The sequence below is a fragment of the Atractosteus spatula genome, chromosome 7 (genome assembly GCF_055471065.1).
Source record: "Atractosteus spatula isolate fAtrSpa1 chromosome 7, fAtrSpa1.hap1, whole genome shotgun sequence".
In the NCBI taxonomy this organism is placed as follows: domain Eukaryota; kingdom Metazoa; phylum Chordata; class Actinopteri; order Semionotiformes; family Lepisosteidae; genus Atractosteus; species Atractosteus spatula.
In genome coordinates this window covers 56,764,464-56,787,034 of record NC_142712.1, presented here as the reverse complement: position 1 = coordinate 56,787,034, position 22,571 = coordinate 56,764,464, and the positions used below count along the sequence as shown (strand labels likewise).

The following is a 22,571-nucleotide window of genomic DNA, read 5'->3' as shown; positions in this document are numbered from 1 at the left end:
TTGGGTCTCACTGACGCCCGTCAACTAAAGACGACCCTATTGTTGGCGTAGTCTTGGCCAATGACGTCAATGGTATCTAAGGGGCTAGCGCCAGCCAAAAACACACAACTACATTGCTTGGGAAAAGGCAACCTTTCTATAAAAAACTATTAACGAGTTAAAAATGTCCACTTACAAGTGCCAATCAGACTTTTAAAAAATCGGGTGGAATTTATGGCACCATTGATTTCGAACTTGGTACTTCCTAAAGGATAAAGTTATGAGTATTACTATTATACGCGTAAACTTGGCTGCCTCACAGAAATACTCCTTTTAGTTTTGACGTCACTGACAGCGGGGAGAGTTTTTAATTTCTGCACTTTTACAAATCATTGGCAATAGTCCCTCACTTCCAAGCGCAACTCCCCCTCCTCCTCCTCCCAGACTCCACACAATTTTATCGCCCATAAAATGTAATAAATCTCAAACAGGAAAAAGAAATAGAGCTGCGACCAACAACAATGCACAGAAGCTAACTCCATCGGACACGCCTTTTAAAACACTTTTTAACATGACGAGGCGGGGGGGGGGTGACGGGCAAGTTGTGGGTTACAGTCTTTTTTAAAAAATAAATAAATAAAGGAAGAGCCATCTATACCTATCTCCCTCAAAATATACACGTATCTTGAAATTCCGAAAAGGCAGGAAGGGCTGAGTTTGGCTCCGGCTGCGCTGTCCGGCAGATAGGAGGGAGGAGCCAGCCTGTGACAAGAGGCTGGTTCTCCGGAGTTTGTCAGTTTCCTAAAAATAGCAGCCGTGTATCAATGTGAGTGCTAGTCCGTTTATGTCACACTGTATCTATTAGAGCCATTGATACGGTGTATCTATATCCAGTCAGGGACTGGGGAGAAAAGGGTGAGTAGCAAAAAATAGCAACAATATTACCACACGGGGGGACGGGGGAGAGGGGGAGAGAGAGGGAGAGGGAGGGAGGGACGGAGGAAGGGAGAGCGGAGAGTGGAGAGTGGAGAGGGGGCAGAGCAGGCTAAGACACCCAGCAGTGCACCGTCTGATCGGCTACCCCGGGGCGACGAGCGAAAGCGGGAGAAAAGCACCGACCTGTGCGCCGGGTTGGCCGGGGGGAATAACGGTCATCGAACCCTTCGCCGGTTTAAAATGCCCGTCGGGGGACGCGCGACCTCTGACGGAGTGGTTTAGGGAGCTCGCTCGGGCGGCAGAGCGGCGGCGGCGGCGGCGGCGGCGGGGGGGGGGAGTTGACAGCCCGAGCTGGTGGATGCGCGCAGCGCGGCTGTGCATGTCTCACGGATCGTGTCTTCAGCAAAACAACAACAACAACAACAAAAAAGAACAAGAAAATAAAAAAATAGCAGTTTTTCTTTTGTAACAGACAGGCGTGAGGGGGCAAAAACCCAAAACAAAACACCCCACGGAGGAACGAGCCTTGTTTTCTCCGAGGTACGTGGTCTTTGATGAGCTTTTCCTTAAAAAATAAAATAAAAGTTGGGCTGGTGGTGGAGACGGGCGCTGTGTTTGCGCGATCGGGGCTGCACGGAGAGATGCTGTCAGCGCTTACTTGAACTTCATTTTCCCATGCAGTTCACTTGCTGCTGTCCTGCCCTGGGATAATCACTCTCGGTGCTGTGGGACCATATCCAGGGATGATTTTCCTACACGCTAAGTTCACGGCACCGGTATGTTTTGTACCAGATAGGGCAATTGAGCTTTGAAATAAAAAAACAAAGATATGTGCACCCGTCATCTTCCAAGATTCCCGTGACAGCTCAGTGTTGTTGTGTAGGGAAGTATAAACAAACTACACTGTGATCTTAGCATGGCGGAAAATTGTTCACGGATATTTCTGCAAATCTCATCTTTGATTCAGGACCGGCGGTCGCGATGTGAGCCGGTTTGTCGCTTGTTGACCCCAAGACTTGCAAGAAGAAGCGTACTGTGTACTGTATTTTAAATTCAGACGCAGGTGTAAATGCAAGACGACAGCAGTCGGAACTAGTGAACAGAACTTTTTGTTTTAAACTTTGTTAATAGGCATTTTAACGCCTGGTGGTACTGCAGTGAGTTAAGATGAAGGGCTAGCGTCTGCATGTCAAGATGATAAAATATTACAAAAAGGTCTGATGCTTCCTGTTCTTGCCTCGAGAAGAAAAGTCTCCGATGGTTGACGCATTCACTAACATTTTACAGTCCCTATAGCTCATGAACTGGGAAAAAAATTCGTGATTTGTTTACATCGATTTAAACGTTGATGTTTTATTCTGGGAGGCACTGAGGTCCACACCGCACCACCCGAATCACCTGCCTTAACGGCGCCGAGTAGCTGCTACTGTGCGGACTGCTCGACTAAAGTTTCTTTCGAAAATACCCACGGCATAAATAACGAGGGTTTGTGTTGTATTGGTCTAAATCACCTCAGGTTGGCTTTGATTAGAAAACGTCGGAAAATATCATTTGCATTGTAACAGTATTCGAAGCATAATGCTCGAGCTGGAAATATTAGCAAGTGCGTGTTGTGCAGATCATGAACTAACGTTGTACATATTAGCAAGTGTCGTACCTGTATCACGCTTAACTAACTGAACTGAGAAGAATCTGTTGCATGTTCGTGTGAATTGCCCAGCTCACTGAAAGATATTGATAGGTTTGTGAGCAGAAGGTTGCTAATACTTTCTTTCTCCAGTTATCTCAGATTATCTGAAACTCTTTTAGTGGCTGGTTTTAAAATATACCTTTAAACCTATCCAGTTACCATGGTATGCAGTGATAAACAGCAAAATCTCTCTATATATGAGTGTATTGTAGGGCTTACTGTACATAAAACGCAATGACGGGTAGTATTACTGTATCATGGTAATGATCATATTAATGTATCGTGGCAAACCTTGGCAAATCCAGTTGTAAAATACAATTGCAGTGCTACAATGGCTATGAAAAAACACCGTATTATTTATGTCATTACGATCGCGTTTTATTTTTCCGACCTGCTTATCATTGTACTGCTTCCTTGCCTAATTTATCCTTCCTACACCAAAATCTATAGCCCTCAGCTGTGAAATCGACAGTTCTGTTTTTCAAGCGAGTCCAAAGCAAATGATGGGAAAATGAGCAAGTGTGTCCCCCATACACGCCTCGGTTCCTGTCTTCACGGGTTGTCTTCTGTAAAAACATTACCTGCTTGTCTGTTGGCTCTCCCCTGGGACTTCGATACAGACTGCGCCTGTGTAGGTGACACCTGCGTTTTCTGTATTGTAACTACCTGTATGTACCGATATCTCAAAGGTAATATACAGTATGAGTCCTTCATGGTTCTTTAGTGCCTGACACGGTGGCAGACAACTATTCCTGTCTGTCTAATGAGAAATGTCTATTCCAAAAAGTACAGACAGTAGAGATACATACAGAGACAGACCGACTCGCAAAACCAAACACTGAATTCCTTATTAAATTTGACCCGGGCTGAGTGACTGGGGCCCTTTGTTAGAGCTATTGCTTATGAGCTCCTTGTGAAGTTCGCCTTCCGAGTTCTCAAGCGCTCTCTGCTACTTGTGGAATAGAGCTGCTTAATACAGTATAGCGTGCGGAGAAAGAGCTAACCTGGTATTAAAATTCATTAAGAATTTTTTGGCCGCCAAGACCCTTCTGTGCGACTTCGTAATTTTGCGTGTGTGCAGTTATTATTATTGGATTCAGATATGAGAATTGTATTTGAATCGGTCGTGCAGTGATACCATTTTTTTCCCTGCCCCTTGCTTTAAAAGTGTGGTCGGATGCAGAGCGCCGTGTTCTTGTGTAGATCTTGGCTGCAGCAGACTCTTAAGGGATATACACTAGTCAGCACATGGCTGCACTAAAATATTATCCACTTTCATGCAGAAGCACGGAATTGCACAGTGCATGATGGAGAAAGTTAATAGTCACTCATAGAGTAAGTTGTTTTTAACTGCTCCCAGCATGATGTTAGGTACATGAGTCACGTTTTAGACACCCGGCTTGGAGTCACTAAATGATTTACAGTTTCTGATGTATTTAAACCTCTGGCTCCTGAAGCTGGAAATGGGTTTCATCTACCTGAAACAGAAATTATGAGTCGTGCTATAGAGCTGCTGTGCACGTTTAGTCTCACTTCCACCAAAACACAGGTCCTGGCAAGGGGCTGTTAGTGGGTGACTGATTGGTGTCCTCTGGAGTGGAGAATGACTGGCAGGAAGGCCTTCCGGCAGGCTATGGGTGTTCAGATCTTTGCTATGAAGCTTACTACTGTGTGGCTTCTGATACAATTTGTTCAGTTGTGATATCATTGTGCATAAGCTTGTCTGTAACATGTAACCTGTCTGTTTGTGCGATGTACTGTAACAAACAGCTGTCTTGGAAAAGAGACAGTTTGGAGGGCCTCATGAGGTTTTTGTTTTATTCCATTTCAACAAATGCTGATAGAAGCATAAAAAGAAAAATATACACAATTTGGCACAGTAGCCGTTTACCGAGAATGGAGCTTTCAGAAGCACAGCAGAGCCTGAATACAGGCCCGATATAGGCCTGAATCACACGGGAGTCTTTGACTCATCTGCCATTCACAAAGTCCAAACACAGAGCCGGATTTTCCTTGTGTTGCTGGCCAGAGGGGTCCTAGTTCTACATGATGGGAATTCGCTCTGGAGTACCGAGGAGTATTTCCAGCTGGTAGTGGGTCAGTGGGTTAAGAACTGTCCCAACCCTTACTATAGTTCACTAAGTGAGTCACTACACCGAGCTAGGGGAAGATGATACAGAAGATTTGCCAGTCTTCCTGCATGCAGAACCTAGAACTGAGCATTCAGAACTGTGGAAAGCACACGTATATATAGACCAATGTTTATTTGAATTAGTGTTTTCCATAGAAAATGTATCATTGTACAATTGGCATTTTTAGCATTGCACAGGGTGTGTATGTGAGTAATGTAACATTGTGTCATGTTCTGTTTGCTGGGCCTAAGTAGAAAATGAAAAGCCTTTCACTGATTAGCATAGATATTAGAGGTAATTGGGAAGAAGGGGGGTTAAATGGTCTTTACCACGTCTGGTCTCTGCTAGTTTCTGGTCACTTTGTTCAGACTGTCAGACACCGTGGTTTTCTGTAAATGTTGAAGAGCAGTCCCTTTTACTGAGACAGACAAGTAAAGTAAGAAATACTGTGGTGTATATTATTTTTGGAGTGTAAAGAGGGGGCTTGCAGTGGATTTCTTCAGCCTGCTGGAATATCGACACCTAGGTAATAATGTATTACTCACATCTGTGCCCCGTTTTTATTGGATACATTCTGTCCTGTTGGCAGCTCCTAAGATGGTGAACATGCGAAGGATAATGGTGATCCTTACGAAAGGTGCTGTTTTGCACATTTCCCTCTGAGTTCTTTTTCAAACGCTAGCTTGATGCTGTGTGTGTCTCATCTTATAGACACCCCTTCGCTCTCCAATGCATCACGCAAGAATTTGGATTTGCCTAGTCCATTAAACGCTAGAAGTGGGGTGCTGTTTTTCCCTTTTTTTAATAAAAGGAGTCCAGACTGTCCTGAGGGGTTTCTTGCTCTCACTGCTGTTTGAGGTTTTCTTTTCTTCCCTCATCACACTGATGCAGATTGTTCTCAGTGCTGGCCTTGCTTAAACTGGCCTTATGTTGTGGCGGGCATAAATAAAATTAAAACTCGTGAGCTGCGTCGTCCAAACCAGACGAAAAGCTGCCTCTGGTTTAATAGACTCCTCATTATTCGAGTGTCTGGGTGCACAGAGAAGGCCTTTGATCGGTTTCTCAAAAAGTGTGCCAGTGACCAACAAAAACAGCGTTATCTCAGGCTTCAGTTCAGGCGTCCATAAGGAATGCGAGAATTTTTTTCCCTTTAGCATTAGAGCTAATGGCGCAGAGCGTATGGCCGTGGAACAGTGGTAAATTGAGCTGGGCCCAGTCGCTGCGGTGCGGTTCAGTGTTGTGTGAGGGCTGAAGAGCTCTGGCTCCAATTCTTGATTCATGCGTTAACACAGTTACTCCACTCAGGTATGTAGAATTAGCATGCCCGTTAACAGTGAGCGAGAACAGTTGTAATATTATTAAGTACTATGACTAGCAGTGCATGAAGTGCTTTTTTTGGTTCTATACTTTGTGCTGTAATACAGGAACAGACGTATTCCCTATTTTTCATGTAACAGATTACACCTTTTATGTAGATATTCAGAGGATAAATTAAAATCTAAATATTTAAAATACCATTAAGTTCGCTACAGGGGCAGGAATTTGGATTTAAACATGCTAACATAGTCATCTACAGTATGATACGGCAACTCGGCAGAGATCCCATAGACCTTGAATGTTATTAAGATTCTGTCTCAAACAGTATGTGCGCATGATACATTGTGTTGGTTATGGATTAGGAAATTTTATTCTCTCTCACACAGGACCGCATGGTGATCTTTTACTATATTTTGTTTTCTGTATTACTTTTTTCCCTGTAAGAATTCAATATAACTGTTTTACGTTTTTCTTTGAATATATAAAACTTCACGCATTAAACACCCCTCTGTTGCAATATGCAGGAAGGACAGAAGGCTTTATTGCAAAGTAAAAGGTTGATTTCCTTTGAACCTCGGGATCCCTTGACTAGTGTCCTGCGAGTGGAGCCCCAGCCTGTGTGTGAAAGTGTCTTTCTCGGCAAGGCTGGAGTCTGAGACGCTGCCATGTGTCTGCTGTCGTGCTTCGGTCCTTTCAGATCCACAGCCAGCCTTACGCCACGCGCGAGTTAACAATATTTTCCTTGTGCTGCTTTCCACGCCACTGTTTCTGTCTGTGTGGGGTTTAACTATCGGCCTTTGCGTCAAAATGAATCACTCACCATGTTTGTTTCTGACCTCTGTCTGTTTTGGTTAGTAATTGCAGGCCTAGCAAGGCAGGTAATCAGGTCGTGGCAGACTGTCATGAAGATGACCTCAGGGGCAGTATTGGCCTGTCATCCTGATTTGTTTGCCTCTGAAGGAGCTTTGTCATCAGTTGTCAGCAGTCAGAACTGGCAAAGACAAATCATTTGTTCTGCTTGATATTCTCATTATTCCTGTACTTATTATTACAGTAGTAATGCTCAAACCAGCGGCACACTGGTGTGGCAGTCAGTGCTGCAGCCTGACGGCTGGATTTTGGCATGGCCCTTCGGTGTGGAGCTTGCACGTTCTCCCTTGGTTTCTGCGTTGGTTCACTCTGGGTGCTCTCGTTTCCTCCAGAGTACGAGAGACGAACTAGCAACGTTAATCTGAGTCTAGATTTGTCTGTGTATTCTTGGATGTGTGTGTTTGCCTTGTGGTGGACAGGCATCCCCTCCAGAGCGTAGTCCCACCTTATGCACTGCATTCACAGGATAGGCTCTGTGTTCTTGCAATCCCTACCAGGAATAAGCATCTTTCTGATAATCGGATAAGGAGATCACACGATGAGCATAATCATAACCAAGGCATTTTTTGTTGCATCAGTAGAAAACTCTGTATGTACTGTACAGTATATACAGTATTGTTTTCAAATTAATGCTACTCTCATGCTGGGTAGCAATTTGATTAAATTTGGAACACGGTTTGTTTTGATTTTCTTAAAACTGCCAGGATTGTAGCTAACATAGCCATAGTCCATAATTCCTGTCCATAAAACCTAATAATGTGTTATTTTAATCTAAAACAGGTTTTAATATGGTTACAATTGCTATATATCAGGTGTCTCTAATCTTGGTCCTGGAGAACCCCAATCCAGTGTTTCACATAGGTCACCTCAAATCAGGTGTTAAAGATTAGGATAGTTGTTTAAACAATCGATCAATTAAGCATTTAATGTTTCAGTGAAGAGAACATTAAAGCCCTTGAGGGTAAAATGCTATTCTGATTTTTCTGCCATATGATTTCTGAATTGCTTAATTGGTTAACCCACCTGTTTAATTGATCATTTTTAAATTGTTCAAGGCCTGTAGAAATGTAAAGATCTGCTGTGCTGGGGCTCACGGGGGGATTGAGGCACAAGGCTTGTGAATGGTGTAAAACTAGCTAATAGCACAGTAAGATCCCCAAATTTGCTTTACCAATCATAAATACTCTAATGAGGAGTTTGCAGAGGTTTGCCATTTTCTGAGAAAAAAATGAAATGTGCAGTAGTGGTTCCCTCTTTGATAAAGCTAAGCAGACGGGATTTGCTCTTGAGAGCTGGCTTTCTGAAGACATGCTGTGTGAAAAATGTTTCCTCTATTGTCACCCTTAATCTGTGGCTTAGGGTGCACACTGCCCTGCGGCAGTGAATGCTTTATGGATTATTGGTTACATACTATCAGAATTTTCCAGATTGATTGATGGATTAAATTGTTATTGTGTGAGGCTTTCCAACTGCCTAATAAATTCGATTTCTTTTTTGAGGAAAATGAATGTAATAATCAAACCGTGGAATGGCACTGTGAGTGGCTGTTGTAAAGAGCTTATTTCAGTGATTCTTTCTATTGCTCTATACACTACATTACTGCACTTTATGTACTTTACTGTTTACCGCAGTGACCCTAATTTCCAGGACTGTGCTCTAGTGTCTGGTTATTTGAAATGCCAGAAGAGATGAGGGATGAATGTTATTGATGTGTACAGAAGATCTGCTGTAGGTGTGTTACTAATCTAATGAGTATATAGTACTGTTCACCACTCTAAAAACCGGGCTTTATTTGTATTTAATCTCTTGTTGGTCAATCATAAATTAACACGCAGCATCAGTTGGTCTATGGTCGTTAGACTTGAACATGTTTTGTCAAAGTGCCATTTGTTTATAAACGTCTAACCAGCCAGGACTTGTATTCAGTGAAGCTTTGTAGTACAGGACCAAGTGTGACAACATTCTGAGACGCTAAGGATCATGGGAGATGACAGTGTGCAAGAGAGATGTGTCAGATCTACTGTAAGTGCCAGCAATGAAACCTCCCTTTCTCTTATTGCCGAGGCATTGACGTTGCATGAGACCTGTAATCCTGAAAATGAACCAAATTGCACTCTGTTCATTGTTATACCTTTAATGCCACTTATTTTGACATTTTATTTGTTATTCTACTTTCAGTTAGTTAGAAAACCAACTGCTAGAGCATAACCAAATGTTTCAAGCAAACACAGTATTTACCAAATGAATGGAAAATAACAAGACCTGTTTGGAACTTTTTCATGAATCATAAATGTAAGAAATTAATTCATTCTTCAACTTAATTCTGTTTTTTTAATTATATGCTTTTAAATCCTTAAAAATGTAGCTTGCTTTTTCTAAAGGGTTGGAAAATTCATTTCACTTCATTTAAAAGCAATAAGTACATTATAAATTCCTCACCTCCCACCCACCTCTGAAGAAATCTTGCTATGTACTTGTCTTCACTTGGTCTTCTTATGGAAAAAATGATGCGTGAATTTTGGAATACTTAAACCTTTTCTTCCAAATAATCTTCTTGATTTTTTTAAAATCAACACCACATGTCGATGGGATATTGTAGATTTTTTCACACGCAGAAGGGAGGAAGCATTTTTTTTTTCTTCTGCTGCAAAGGCATCCCATTGGAATGATGCCTTTGCTAGGTTGAGCGTAGTTAAACAATTTCAAATAAATACAAATAAAAGCACTTGGTCTATGTGTAACCAGATTTATCAGCAAACCAGGAGGCTGGCAGAATTTCTTTTCGAGCCAGCAGAAAGCAAGTCCACATTGTCCTCACCAAGAGGCTCAGGCTGTTTTAAAGATGCTCTGGTGACTTGGCTCCCACATAGATCCTCAATGACCTTGAAAAAAAGAACATTTTATTCCATTCAGTAAGGCTTTCTTCTTTTTTGTGTGAAATGAATGGGTAAACTTTCTCCTAGAGGGAAAGATTATGGAACAAATCCTTGCAATTGTTCCTGATGATCATTTTTTACTATACATTGATGAAGAAAATTATACCTTTAATAACACTGGCCATATGATGTAATAGGTAAATTGTGTAAGATTCAATATTGATGCTGCTTTGTGAATCTCCAAGCAGTGATTTCAAGATCACATACAGTATAATGCCTTCTTTCTGTCAAAGGAATAAAAAAAAAGAAAACAAACTTCAGTTCTGTTCACCAGTTTCTCTTTTATTTTTCAGCATTCATAACTTAATGCACTTTACTGGCATTGCAAATTTTCTAATTTTTTTCACACTTTGTGGTGTTATCTAGAGCTGGCTAGCTATCCGCTGTCTTAACTAAGTAACAGTTTCTGTCAGTTGCAATGTGTGTTAATAGACTACACATTACTGCCGTTGTTCCCTGTCATGCAGAGAGAAAGAGATTGACATTTAAAGCAAACTTTAAGATGTGTTACATGATTGACAGTTTATTTGCAAGTACATCACATTGTAGGAGACACAGCAAATATGTTTCTGTTTATTCCTGATGATAATTCTACTGCTGTACTATAAACACCACCACAGAAACATAACCTACCTTAGACAAATATCTGACACACTCATAGACTTTTTTATTGTACACATACTCATTCATACTTAGAGCCAAGGTGACTGAACTCACCCCAACACCTGGCTAACTATGCTTTTTGTTCACCTGATCTGTTTCACCTTATCCTAGCTTGGCACCCAAGACACAGAGGCCAGATATTTAACTTAATAAGCCATCTGACAGTGGAGATGGACCATAATTGCCACATTTCCTGCCGTGTACAACCCCCTCAGAAAAATGATCCAGTCCATTGCACGGCTAACTCTTTTAAACTGATTCTTAACTTTGTCAGTTGTCTTCCTGCAGGCTGGATTGTGTCCATTCTGACCATTGTGGGAAATAATTAAGTGCTGGGAAGCATAAGCTTATAGCGCTCTCATGCCTTTTGTGTTAGCTATATTCTCTGGTCGTTCAGTATGTTGGCAGATTGTTGGCTACACTTGCAGCTCTCCAAGATCTTGATGTGGGCAGTGCTGAGACCTCACGTTTGGTACGAGTCATAGAGAGTGCTGGGAGTAGCGCCCCCCTCATGTTGTTTTACTTCGTGACGTGCCTTTTTTAAGTGAGGTTACGTGGAAAAGGCAGAAGTCATACTGGAGTGCAGTTCTGCTGTGGAGAGCACACTTTGTTGAGGGTGGGCTGGGCCTTCTTGTAGGAAAATAATTTTACAAGGTTCCTTGCTTGATCTACTGCCAATATGTCTGGGCTGAACATATCACTTTTCTCCCCCTTAGCTTTAGGTTATAATTAATTCTTCTAGACTTGACTGAGATTTATTATTCTATAAAGTTCAGAAACGTGCCAGCTGCGCAATTAATTTGGCTGCTTTTTGTCTCAGAATTTGCAATGCCAGATCGCTCACAGTATTGGACATCAGACTTCCATTGTTACTATGACCTCCTCTTGGTTACTGTTCTGCAGTGTAATTGATAAGGACATAGTCAAACTCATGCCTTTGCAGCCTGCTTACAGAAACCCAGTCTTTATTTTTAGCCACTAACGTTTTAATTTCTGACTTTAAGTCTTCTATATTTATAGCTGAAACGCTAAGTGGCCGACCAGAGCTAGTGACCAAAGTTGATGGAGACGGAAGTAACTATAGAGTTGAAAAAGCCCATTCTTATCTCACAAAAGAGAAATGGATTCAGAATTCGTTCATGTCAAATTCATAATCTAACTTGGTGTGAATGGAGGACTCGCATTTTAAATAAGAGAAGTTGATTCTTGCAGGCCCCCTTTTAAAATGGCACCATACCCTTCAAACATACGACATTTGTTCAACATTATAACGGTTACAAAAGTCAAGAACCCTGAATTTGAAGTTTAACCTTGACATTGATCCTCAGAGTATGGAACAGGCAAGTTTCTAAGAGCAGCTTGATAGCAGTAGAAAAATCAATCCGTCCATCCGTTCTCTGAAAGCCACTTATTCCCGTTAAGGACAGCGCCAAACCGGAGCTTGTCCCGGAAACGTAGGAGTGAGCGCATCCCGGACAGACACCTGGGGCCACTCTAGAGACACCTGTGAATCTACTGTACACACCACGCTTCTGAGAGGGGAGAGAAATCAAAGCTCCCTGAGAAAACTCACTGAATACGGACAGAACTTGGAAAGCTGGGACCTCGGAGCTGGGAGGAAGCAGTCCTGACTGTCACAATCAAGCCGCTTTAAATGTGACATTTATCCTTTATTTTTGCTTTTCGAGGTGCTTTGAGACGCTTCACTCTGTGAGACGCGATCAGCTGAGAATTCTTTGCAGGAGATTTGTTTAAAACAAAAGTACAGTTGCACGTTTGTTCAGGTATTAGCACTGATAGAGGGAGTTTTATCTTTACAGTCAGTGATTTATTGGCGCACACTGAACTGGGATATCAGGGCAGCAAGGTTTATTGCTTCCTCAGGACTCTGGCATTCTTGTCTGTGACTCCATGTAGATATGGGATTAAAGAAATGAGGAGGGAGTGAGAGATACAGAATGATGTATATGTGTCTGGGTGTTATTTTTCTTTTCCCCTCTGGTTTCCTATCCAGTGAAGTATTCCTGGCCCACTGGTAAACAAAAATAGCAACAGTTCTCAGGGACAGACATCTTTTTTACGGCACTTGGCAGAGTAATAGAGGCTGCTCTGTGTGTATTTTTATTGAATGTCTATTTCTGCCTGTCCACCAAGTACTTTTTTTTTCTAGTCAGTTGTGCTACATCACAGGCTGATCCTGACTGCTCAACACTTTTAGTGAATCTCTCCAGAGCCGCGTTCGTTACTTTGCGTGTGTGACACGTCTTGCCACATTGCCCTGGTGTGCCCATTCCCTGTCTCCCTTTCCATCAGGTGCACACATGAAGTGGCACTGAGTGGCTCAGCCTGACTCTCAAGGCGAGGACAAGCCAGGGGAGCAGTTATTGGTGAGGGTGAACTCCAGACCACATGGTCAAGGAGACAGGCTAGTGCTGTCCATATATTGCCTCTGGCTGTGCTGTGTCTGTAGGAGGGCTTTCTTTTAAAAACCCATTTAAATCAAACCCCCACTTGCAGAAATCCTGCCTTTTACCCTTTTTCTTCACAGTTTTGCCAGCAGCTGTTGTACACAGACTAGTTTATTCATGTGCGTACTGAGAATTTCTGATTAAGATGCCAATTGCAAAAAAAAAGGATTTTAACAGGGCTGGGTGGTGCGGGAATTGATTAGATTTTTATATGCAAAATAATGTACTGCATAGTGACTGTTGCAAAGTACGTGATCAAAACGGAAAAGTACTGAGTACTAATTGGTGGCTGCCCAGTTTATCATAAGTACAAATTATGCAGAGTGTAACAAGACCTCTAGATCAATCAGGATGTTTTACTTTCTATCGATTTGCAAAAGGGGAGTAGTCATTGAACTTTAGAATGCAGGGAAACAGATGAGTTTGAAAACACAGAAGCTGAGCATTTTAGTGCTATTTCATCACAGTCTGCGGAGGAACTCAAAATGATCTGAAGTACATCTAACTGCTTTGATACGGGATTCTAGTCTGTGTTCCTGAAATCCCCATAGATCTAGTAGGAGGGACTGTAGCGCTGGTGAGCAGCCTGGCACTTCACACAGTTCTCAGACAAGGAATAATACTTCGTCACTTCAGCTCGTCCCTGGAGGAGACGCCAGAAGTGTGGGGCGTGTGGGTGCATCTCATTCGCAATTAGCGCAGGTCGTGGGGGTTAGAGAAGACTGTCGCTTCAGCAGCACTTGTGAAATGAGCTTGCCTGTCTTCTCTCTTCGTCTCCCCAGGAATTTTCTGTTCTGCGAAGGTGAACACAGCGAGGACTGGGACAAAAGGAGAGGTCACTGAAGGCGAAGGAAGAGAGAGAGGGACACTGGATAATCTTGCTCCAGCAGAAGGAGGAACACCATTTTGACTGGTGCGTCTATATAGTTCATCCCATTAATGCTGGAATCTACTATTTTGGGTGGGAGTTGAGAGCTGTTGTGTAATAGTTTTTTTAGTTTACAAATATTCATGTCAGAGTTCTTTGTTTAGTTAACAGGCTCAGAGTTTTTGATTTCCGTGTCTTCTTACATTGGTCAGTTCATTTTTTGGTGATCCCCAACCCTATCCTAACAGTTTAGGATATTATTTTTCTTAGACACTAACAAATCACCTAGGTGCAAATGGGAAGAACAGTTTCATCAGACGTCATCATTGGTGCATCATTGTTTACATGACATTTCTATCCTTACAAGTACTGAACATTGCAATCTTAATTCAGGAAGAATTTTTATAGCCCTTATGAGCTGGGTTACTTTTCCCTACAGTAAATGCCGTGGTGTTTCTAACCTGAGCCAAATGCTGTAAATGTTTCAATCTGTCATAAAGGTATTTATTAGGCTTTTGTGTAATTGACTGGAGAGAAAGATCTGGGATTAGTTTTGTGAGCTACTAGACAGTTCAGGTACCTCACTAATTAAGCATGTGAGCAACTAAGAGGTTTTGGCAGATTTGTTATTAGACAGCACATTCCGATAATTAAAATACAAATGTCAAGATTTAAAGTTGGTAAAAATAATGTAAATGTAATGTAGCAGGTCATTTTGATTTGGTCTTATGGAGGGTGCTAAACAGCTTCACATAGATTCTTCTGTATGCCAGCCGTGATGTTTTTAACACGTACTGGATGCTAGTGTTAATCTCTTCCCTGAGCCTATAATATTATCTGAGCAGGGCGTGAGGGCACTGTAACAGTTATGTTCAGAATTTCTGCCCTAACAACTGTACCACACTTCTGCACACTACTTATTAAGGCCTCCTTTACTCCTCCGCTGAAGTGCACTCCCCAAGCAGTGGTTCTCCCCAGTCATTGCCCACGGCAGCACCGCCTTCAAGACAGGAATTCCAGCAGCCCTGCGTGAGACCCGGAGCCAGCATGCAGAATCTTGAGCCCTGCAGATAATGCTTTAGGTCTCCCCTAGGTGGACTTAGGGCTTATGCTTGTTCCTCGGGATTCAGTGAAAGAGAATCTCTCCTTTTAATTAACCAAAGAACTGTTGTACATAAATATAGGTCTAAATGCAGCTAACAGTTAGCCTTCTCTTCTTGTGAAGATATTTCCAGACATAGCAAAGGCTTTTGCTTTTGTCTGATGTGACAGCTGGTGTTCCCTAGTCATTTTCAGGAACTGATTCTATATAGTGCTCATTTGAACTTTGGGTTTAGAGATTACACGCAGGGCCACTCAACACACGGCTGCTCTGATTTATTGCATGGTAATACCTTAATACATCCTGCAACCGTTAATTCGGTGTTGGCAAATTGTATCCACAGCCCAGAGGTGCTTTTTTTTTACTTCTCTTTACGGGCTTGATTTTTAAGAGGTCAGAAGTTGCTTCTGAGTGGCGAATAAAGGCTCTTACTGAGAGGGGGCTGAGCTCTGTGGCCAAGGGGCTGCAAGCTGAAGTCTGAGCCACAGCTGTGCCTCCAGTCGGCTGCGACCAGGATTCCCCACAGCAGAGTAGTTGGCTATGGGCCACAGGCTTGCAGTGATGCCAGTGAGAGGTGCCAGTGCTCTACCAGTCGACACGAACTCTCCAGTCTGGGACGCCAACGCTGGAAGCTGTGGAAAGATGAAGGGCTCTGATGGTGGGCAGGTCAGGGGAGTTTGAATGCCGGTCCTCCTGCTCCCCATTCAGTTATTAGCTGTTACTGTGAGCTGAGACATAAAGAAACGAGTGGCGATTCCCAGCTGGGTGGGTGTAAATGAAATTTACATATTGTTTTTTTTAGTAAGACTTCAGAAAATCAGACAACTGATCAAATATATGGTGATGTGTGAAGTTTGTGTTCTCACTTTCTTAATTGAACAAACACTGCTCAGTCCATTGGCAGATGAGTCTCCATGCCATTTAGAAAGGATGAGTTAAAGATAACAGAGAGTCTTCAAGGCTGGACTTTGGCCACTACTCTCTTAAGTGTCGCAGTGATCCTACTCGTTATGAACGGATAGAACTGGCTGGCTGATAATTTCAGAATGGAGCAGGTTGAAAGCACCAGTCTTGACTGCTAGGTTCTGGTCCATTATCGTTATTTTGTTGTTATTGTTATTTATGTTTGTTATCTTTACCCCCGGTGGTGGCACAAAAAATTGTGAAGAAGAATTTATTATGATTGAGACTAACGGCACGAAACCCAGGAGGAATGTATTTCTATGGCATTAGTCAGCTCTGAGCTTCTCTCCAGTATCTGCGGTTCTGGGAATAGGTCTCCATTCCAGTGGCATGCACAGAGCCCCTATGGAGATCACCAAAGCAATCCAGTCCGAGATGCAGTTCAAAACCAGAAACCTCTGGCTGCCTCCTGTCTAACCACTCCACCACATTGCCTCACTTTTTGATGCTAAATAGGTTCCCCAAGATTCAATAAATACACAAGGTAAATAAAGAAATCAAACAAAAATCTGTTTCAAAATATTAGCTTGTCATTCTTTTTTCCTGTAGTCACACAAAACGGCCAGTGTCGGCTGTAAACAGATTTCTCCCGGGTGTGCCAAATAAAACCAGCCATTAGGCTTCAAGCTCCACAGTTTGACTGTATTAAACTCGCTGTTAATATGCAGTGACGATTTCCAAAACCAGAACACAGGGGATTTGAAACGGGCCCTGGCAAGAGGACTGTACACCACATGCCCTTTAAAACATACAGAGCTGCAGCGGTTGCGTCTCTGACATTAGTATAAGGTTACAAAGTGAATATTTATTAAACCATATTTTAATGCTTATATTCCCAGTCTGTTTATATATGTATTTAAAAAAAGCCTGCTCAGTTATAATTAAACCTGAATGTCTAAAGAGGTATTAGAGCAGAGTATTATCCAGCTAGACACATGCCAGCTGAATTTATTTTTGCTATGCTTTCTCATTACCAGGAAAATCTTTTCCTGGTTGCTCACTAGGCAGAGGTGACCATCTGTCTTACTTTCAGCCATTTTTATCAGTGTTTTGAAAGGCAGGCTGAGATTGGAGGACTCGTGCGCCTCTTCCACTCCCTCCAGTCTGCGTCTGAACTTGCTGTTCCTGAGTGGCTTGCCGGCCCAGAGCCGAGGAATTCTGGGCTCAGATCAGAGCAACACACGCGCTGCACATGGACACTGAAACAGCCGATACGAGCAGCTTATCAGTTAATGGAGTGTGGGCTTGAATGGGCTGTTTATACCAGGGTTGATGGAGAGCGCATGCGTGTGTGAAGTGTGCTTCTAAATGACTAGCCACTAAAAGTGCTTTGTAGTGGCTTGTCACCCTTTTTCGAAAACAGCCCTGTGTCCGAACTCTGCTAAACAAACTGCGGTGTAGGTGTTTCTGTGGCAACCTCACACATTCTCGAAACAAACAGTGGCTCTGTCCGGCGAGCTGATTGCTCGGTACATGTGCCAGTGACCAGTGCAGCTTCCTCCCTGCCCTTGTCACCCTTGCGGTAGAGTGAGAGCCTGCTGCCGTCACGCAGCCCCTAAGAATCAGCAGCAGGGTTCTGAGTATCTGTCTGAATCTTCTGATAATCCTCTTTCAGCTGTACCTGCTCAGGACCTCTAGTCCCCGTGTTAACCTCTGTGGGTCATCTGTGAAGGTTCGATGAATGACTTGAAAACTGCAGAGTGCAGAGGGCTGCACTAGTGGCCCTGGAAGGGCCTCAAGCACTGCAGCATAACACCCGACAACAGAGTTGACAACATATTGCAAAACCACCAGCCTCCTGAAATTTATTTTAGAATGTCAGGGTGAGCTGTTTAAAAACCTGCAGAAGCAGTGCAATGACACCAGCATTTTTGAAAGTGTGAGGTTAAAAGCATCCAAATGCAGAATGGTTTCAGCTCTGGAGAATATTTCTTTTGACATCTGGATGAATGAATCCCAGTGAAAGTTTACAGCGATCTGTACCGTCCTGTGGTCTCGTAGCACTGCGTTCAATTAGGTTGAATAAATGAGATGTCTTTGTATGGGGTAAAATCTTTCTGCATCGTTAACATCAGAATCCAAGTTGGCTTACCCTCCGTTTCCTTCTGTCTGTTGCAAATCATCTTTTAAATAACTGTATCCATTAAAATAGGAAAGAGGACGGGGGTTTTGGGTACATTATGTAGAGACGGCAATAAATCCCTTCTTTGATGAGAAATCAAGCATCTGCATTTTCTTTATTTAGGACAGTATATTTCCATCAGCTCATTCGTTTGGAGCTTTTTTTAATTGTGCTTGTGATGGAAATGTCAACTTCTCCAAAGCCAAAGAGTCACAATGCCAATCGTATTTATTTTTATTTACCACCTAAATCTCTGGGCTCAGCTTTTCCAAGCAAGATGTTGAGGGGACTTTATGTTTGACCCTCTGTCATTGCTCAGCACTTAACTTGGACTGGGGGTGTATTGATGCTGAGTCTGGCCCGATCTAAGCTGCACTCCTATCTTTAGAGAGATTTTTTAATTTATTTGCAATGCTGTCTGTCTTTCCAAAGAACAAGATAAAAATATGCAGACAATATAAGTATAGCCTTCCCAGAAACAGCGTAAAGAAAGAAAAACAAGATTTCCTGAGATAACAGGGTAGTATATAAAAGAATTTCAGTGCTTTGCTAAAATCTTGGTTGTTATGATTTCTGCGTGGAAAACTGACAGTAGAGAAATAGATGCATGGAAAAAATCATGCTAAATATCTATATTTTTGTAAATGTATAGCATCCGCTTTAGATTGGTCTCATTTACATAATTACATTTATTTTAGATGTTAATGTTGTTTCTGGTCATTATTTCATATTAAAAAGATTCATAAAGATCCTGACAGCTGACTACATAATTCTGTTATTATTAATAATATTTTAATTCGGCTTGTTCTGTTGCTCACATCCAGTCATTTGTGTTCTTTCTCATGCACGTTGCTCAGCTTTTCCAGAGAGGCACTTTGAAGAGGCGCTGAAAACATCAGCATGGCTTTTCATGTGCCAGCCCCTGAGGAATCTGGAGCTGAAGCACAATCATGGAACTACACCTAATGGCTTGCTTTCTGAATAAGACCTGGACACCAGGTGCATTGTGCTAAGAACATAAGAATAGTTTCACACGAGAGGAGGTCATGTTAAGCCTATGTAGTTGGTGGCTAATTAATTCCAGGATTTCATAAGCCGTTTCATGAAAGAAGCCAGGGTTTTAACATCAACACCGTTGCTGGGCAGCTTGTTCCACACTCTCACGATTATTTGTGCAATGAATTGCGTACTGTTCTCAGATTTAAATGAATATTTTTTTTAACCGCTAATATTGATGAAGTTCATGGCTTTGGCATTGCCAGTGTCTTGGAAGAATTTGAAAACTCGAATCCCCTCATAGTTTTCTCTGTTCAAGACTAAAAAGGTACATTTAGCTCAGCCAGTCAGGGTAAAGCGTTTCTTTAATCCCCAGAATGAATCTGTTTGTTCTGCTCTGGACTGATTCCATTATTTTTCAAACATCCAGTGTCAGGTTTGGACCACAAAGACCTGCACAGGTGGCGAAACAAAAAATGTCGACTGACAAAATTAAAGGTGTTAATGAATGGCATCATTTTCATAGGACTTGTTGCTGTGGTTCTGATAGGGATTGAATCAGTTTGCCGATATAAAGAGAAGAAGGAAACTGAGAGATGGTTTTGGTTGAGGCAGTGGAAACGTTTTGCCAGGTGAAAATTCTGTGCTGGCTTATGGCCTACTCTAGCTGTCCTTGTATTCTACAGGCCTCTCTGCATTGCTCCACAGTGAGAACAGTGAGACTTTAATAAGCAAATACCAAAGAAAACAACGGTGGAAAAGTTTCCTGTTGAAAACATTTTCATGTAGCTGGTGGTGTCAGTGGTGAGCAGAGTAACGGGTCAGAGCTGACTAGGCCGCAGGTCGCCTCAGCACTGACCTGCCTTTCACTGAGCAGGTAGCTGAAGGCCTTGGTCGGACCAGCGTCAGTTTGCTTAATATCCGTCTTCACTGATGCTTTTCTTCACGGTCTGCTCCGGCTGCCTCCCCGCGTTCCAGCTGCAGCTCTCGTTTCCCCCTGCTTCGCGTCAGAGTGCTACCTGCCTGGTTTTACACACAGGCATCTGACGGTGCTGCTCCAGAGCTGAACTTATAAAGCGATGTGTGTGTGAACAGTATATATACATTTTAATACAAGCTCTAAATAGAATGGTGTGCTGAACGCATGCTTGTATAAATAATACTTACAAGTTGCTTTTAAACCCTGTAATGCAGTAGCACATTTTCTTTTGTCTCCACACCTGCACCTCATTTGGTGGTAGGCCTCCACCGTAAATTCACATGTGGTTTGAAGCTGTTAATTCCTGTCTGACAGGCCCTATTTGCATCAGGATTGGACCATTCAGTCAAGTTGTTTTTTGAAATGTTTTTTAAGGATAAAGGATAAGGATAATTCCTATTTATTTCAGACATTTTCTCTATTCCTATTGGGTTATTTGTAACTTGGCATTATCTTCTCCCTCTTAAATTCACACACTACCGTAACGTGAATTAACATTTTATTTTGGGCGAGTAGTTCCGGCTTGGAGCAAACCTTTACAATAAAACACTGCATTTTGAGTCCGATGAAGGAAATATTTCCACGTGTTTTGTGTTTTATGAACATTTACAAGAGAAAGAAAATCTTCAACATCTCAAAAACGTAATAGCTCGAAACACATGAGTTCTGAATCATTCACGGATCAAAAGAGAAAATTTTAATGCATCTTAGGTACAGTATATAAATAATATATTTTTAATCATATTTTTCAGTTTTGTTTTTTGCTGTGTAGAGAATTCTGATTTGAACGTTTTCTTGTCTAATTCAGTGAAAGCGTGACTTTATTTTTCTCAACAATCCTCTATAGGCTACATGCAAAAACACAAAGCATAAACAGGGAAAAGCCCAGGCGAGATGGATGACTCAGCTGAGTAGACATAACATACCATTGTCAATAAGGAGGTGATAGCAGTAGTGCTCTATGATAATTGATTTTCTAGTTCTACTTAGAGGTCTTCCAGTCAACCTCATATTATTAGATATTTTAGTCATATAGTTTGCAAATGTTTTTTTTCTGGTATTAAACTCTTGATGGAATGGGTAAGTTTTAGCATAATACTGCAACGACCAATTGCTTTTTTTTGGGTGAAAGAAAGGGATGATGATAATTACTAATGCGTATGTTATTCAAATGGAATCAGATATTAAATGAGCCCATGTGCCTGCTTTGTGCAACTGCGGCTTCTGAGGTTGGTTTGCAAATGACTGTGGTAGTTGGTGTACACATGAAATGAGTCATAGCCCACCTGTTTTAAAGAGCTTCTGATTTCTGCTGATTGTATTCAATTTGGAGAAAACATGCCCTACTCTTTCACGTCTTGCATACCGAACAAGAAATTTTGAATGCATGTGATACAAGGCAAATTTTTCATATTTAACGTTTATGTGTCAATTTTCCTTTTCCTCTAGCAGGAACTTCTGTGAATTTAAAAAAGAATCATAATTTCCTGTAGCAGGAAGCTTCACTAGCTAAGGCAGAAGGGAAGGAGATGTGGAAGAGTTCTGCTTATCTCTGCCTTTCTGAGATTCTGAGCAGATGCACCTTCAACAGCAGCTCCAAGTCAGCATGAGTAAGGTGCAGATACAAAAAAAACCTGCCAGCATCAGAACTGGACTCTCGTGCTGCCACTCCAGATGCACAAAATACACTGTAGCCTTTGATTGCTTTGTTACAGGGGGCAGTCTAAAAAGAACATGTGATTACTTCTTTGCTGAAAGATGATTAGAATAGGCACTCAAGTAAAGAATACATTCTGGACTAGCCTGTAGAGAGTTTAATTAAAAAAAGTCTAATTGATTCTCTTGATGACATCATCTAAAACAGACTTTTACTATTGATAGAATAGTTGCAATTGCTGTAAGTTGAGTGTCCTTGTTGTAAGCTGACTGTCCTAGTTGGGAAAACCTTTATGAAGCCAACAAGTAAACAGATTGTCGTGTATTTTCATTGTCTGTACAAAGAGGGACATCAGCAGTGAGGCAGTGATGATGCTGATGCAGAACAGGTGCTGGCTCTGGCTTTTAAGTTCTGGGAGCGAATGTTTGTCTTTTTGGTTTACTGGACACAGCAAAGGGCAGAAGCTGCAGACCCTGGCCAGACAAAATGGGGTTGTTCCACAGCACATCTACACCCGCAGAACATACCAGCATCTGACAGAGTAACTGCAATGACCCCCATGTGCTGCCAGGAAAACAGATGGATTTTGTGTTTTAGGCCTTCTCTGGTTTGTGTTGGGTATTATGTCACATAAGGGTTGTGCTGCTACACCAACACTGCCCATGTTCATGTCTCTGTGTGTCTGCAGCCAGGTCGGACTGAAGTTAGCTTGCTGTCATTCGAAACGCACAAACACTAATGCCTGTTGGTCTTGTTTAAAGATACTCACAGAGCACCGGAAGTTGAATACCTTTACGTTGGAGTAAGGCCCCTACTCTGCAGATATAAGCACCAAATGTTTTAGTAATTTCCTTTCACACTTCAAAAAGAGCTCAGCAGGACTTCGGTGCTGA

The 22,571-nt window shown here is 42.1% G+C and overlaps 1 protein-coding gene across 33 annotated transcripts in view; it reads left to right on the top strand.

The window, feature by feature from the left end:
- mef2aa (myocyte enhancer factor 2aa) overlaps window positions 1–22,571 on the top strand; it is a 153,681-nt gene that overhangs the window by 7,839 nt on the left and 123,271 nt on the right. For 14 of the 33 annotated variants that reach the window (XM_088920211.1, XM_088920204.1, XM_088920197.1 and 11 more), the window contains exons 1-2: window positions 1,006–1,455; window positions 13,774–13,904. The gene's annotated coding sequence lies outside the window, so the exon portion shown is untranslated. Of the gene's footprint in view, window positions 1–770; window positions 895–1,003; window positions 1,456–1,596; window positions 1,692–13,773; window positions 13,905–22,571 lie in introns of those variants that run through there. The other 19 variants (XM_088920203.1, XM_088920210.1, XM_088920206.1 and 16 more) reach the window with 7 other exon arrangements.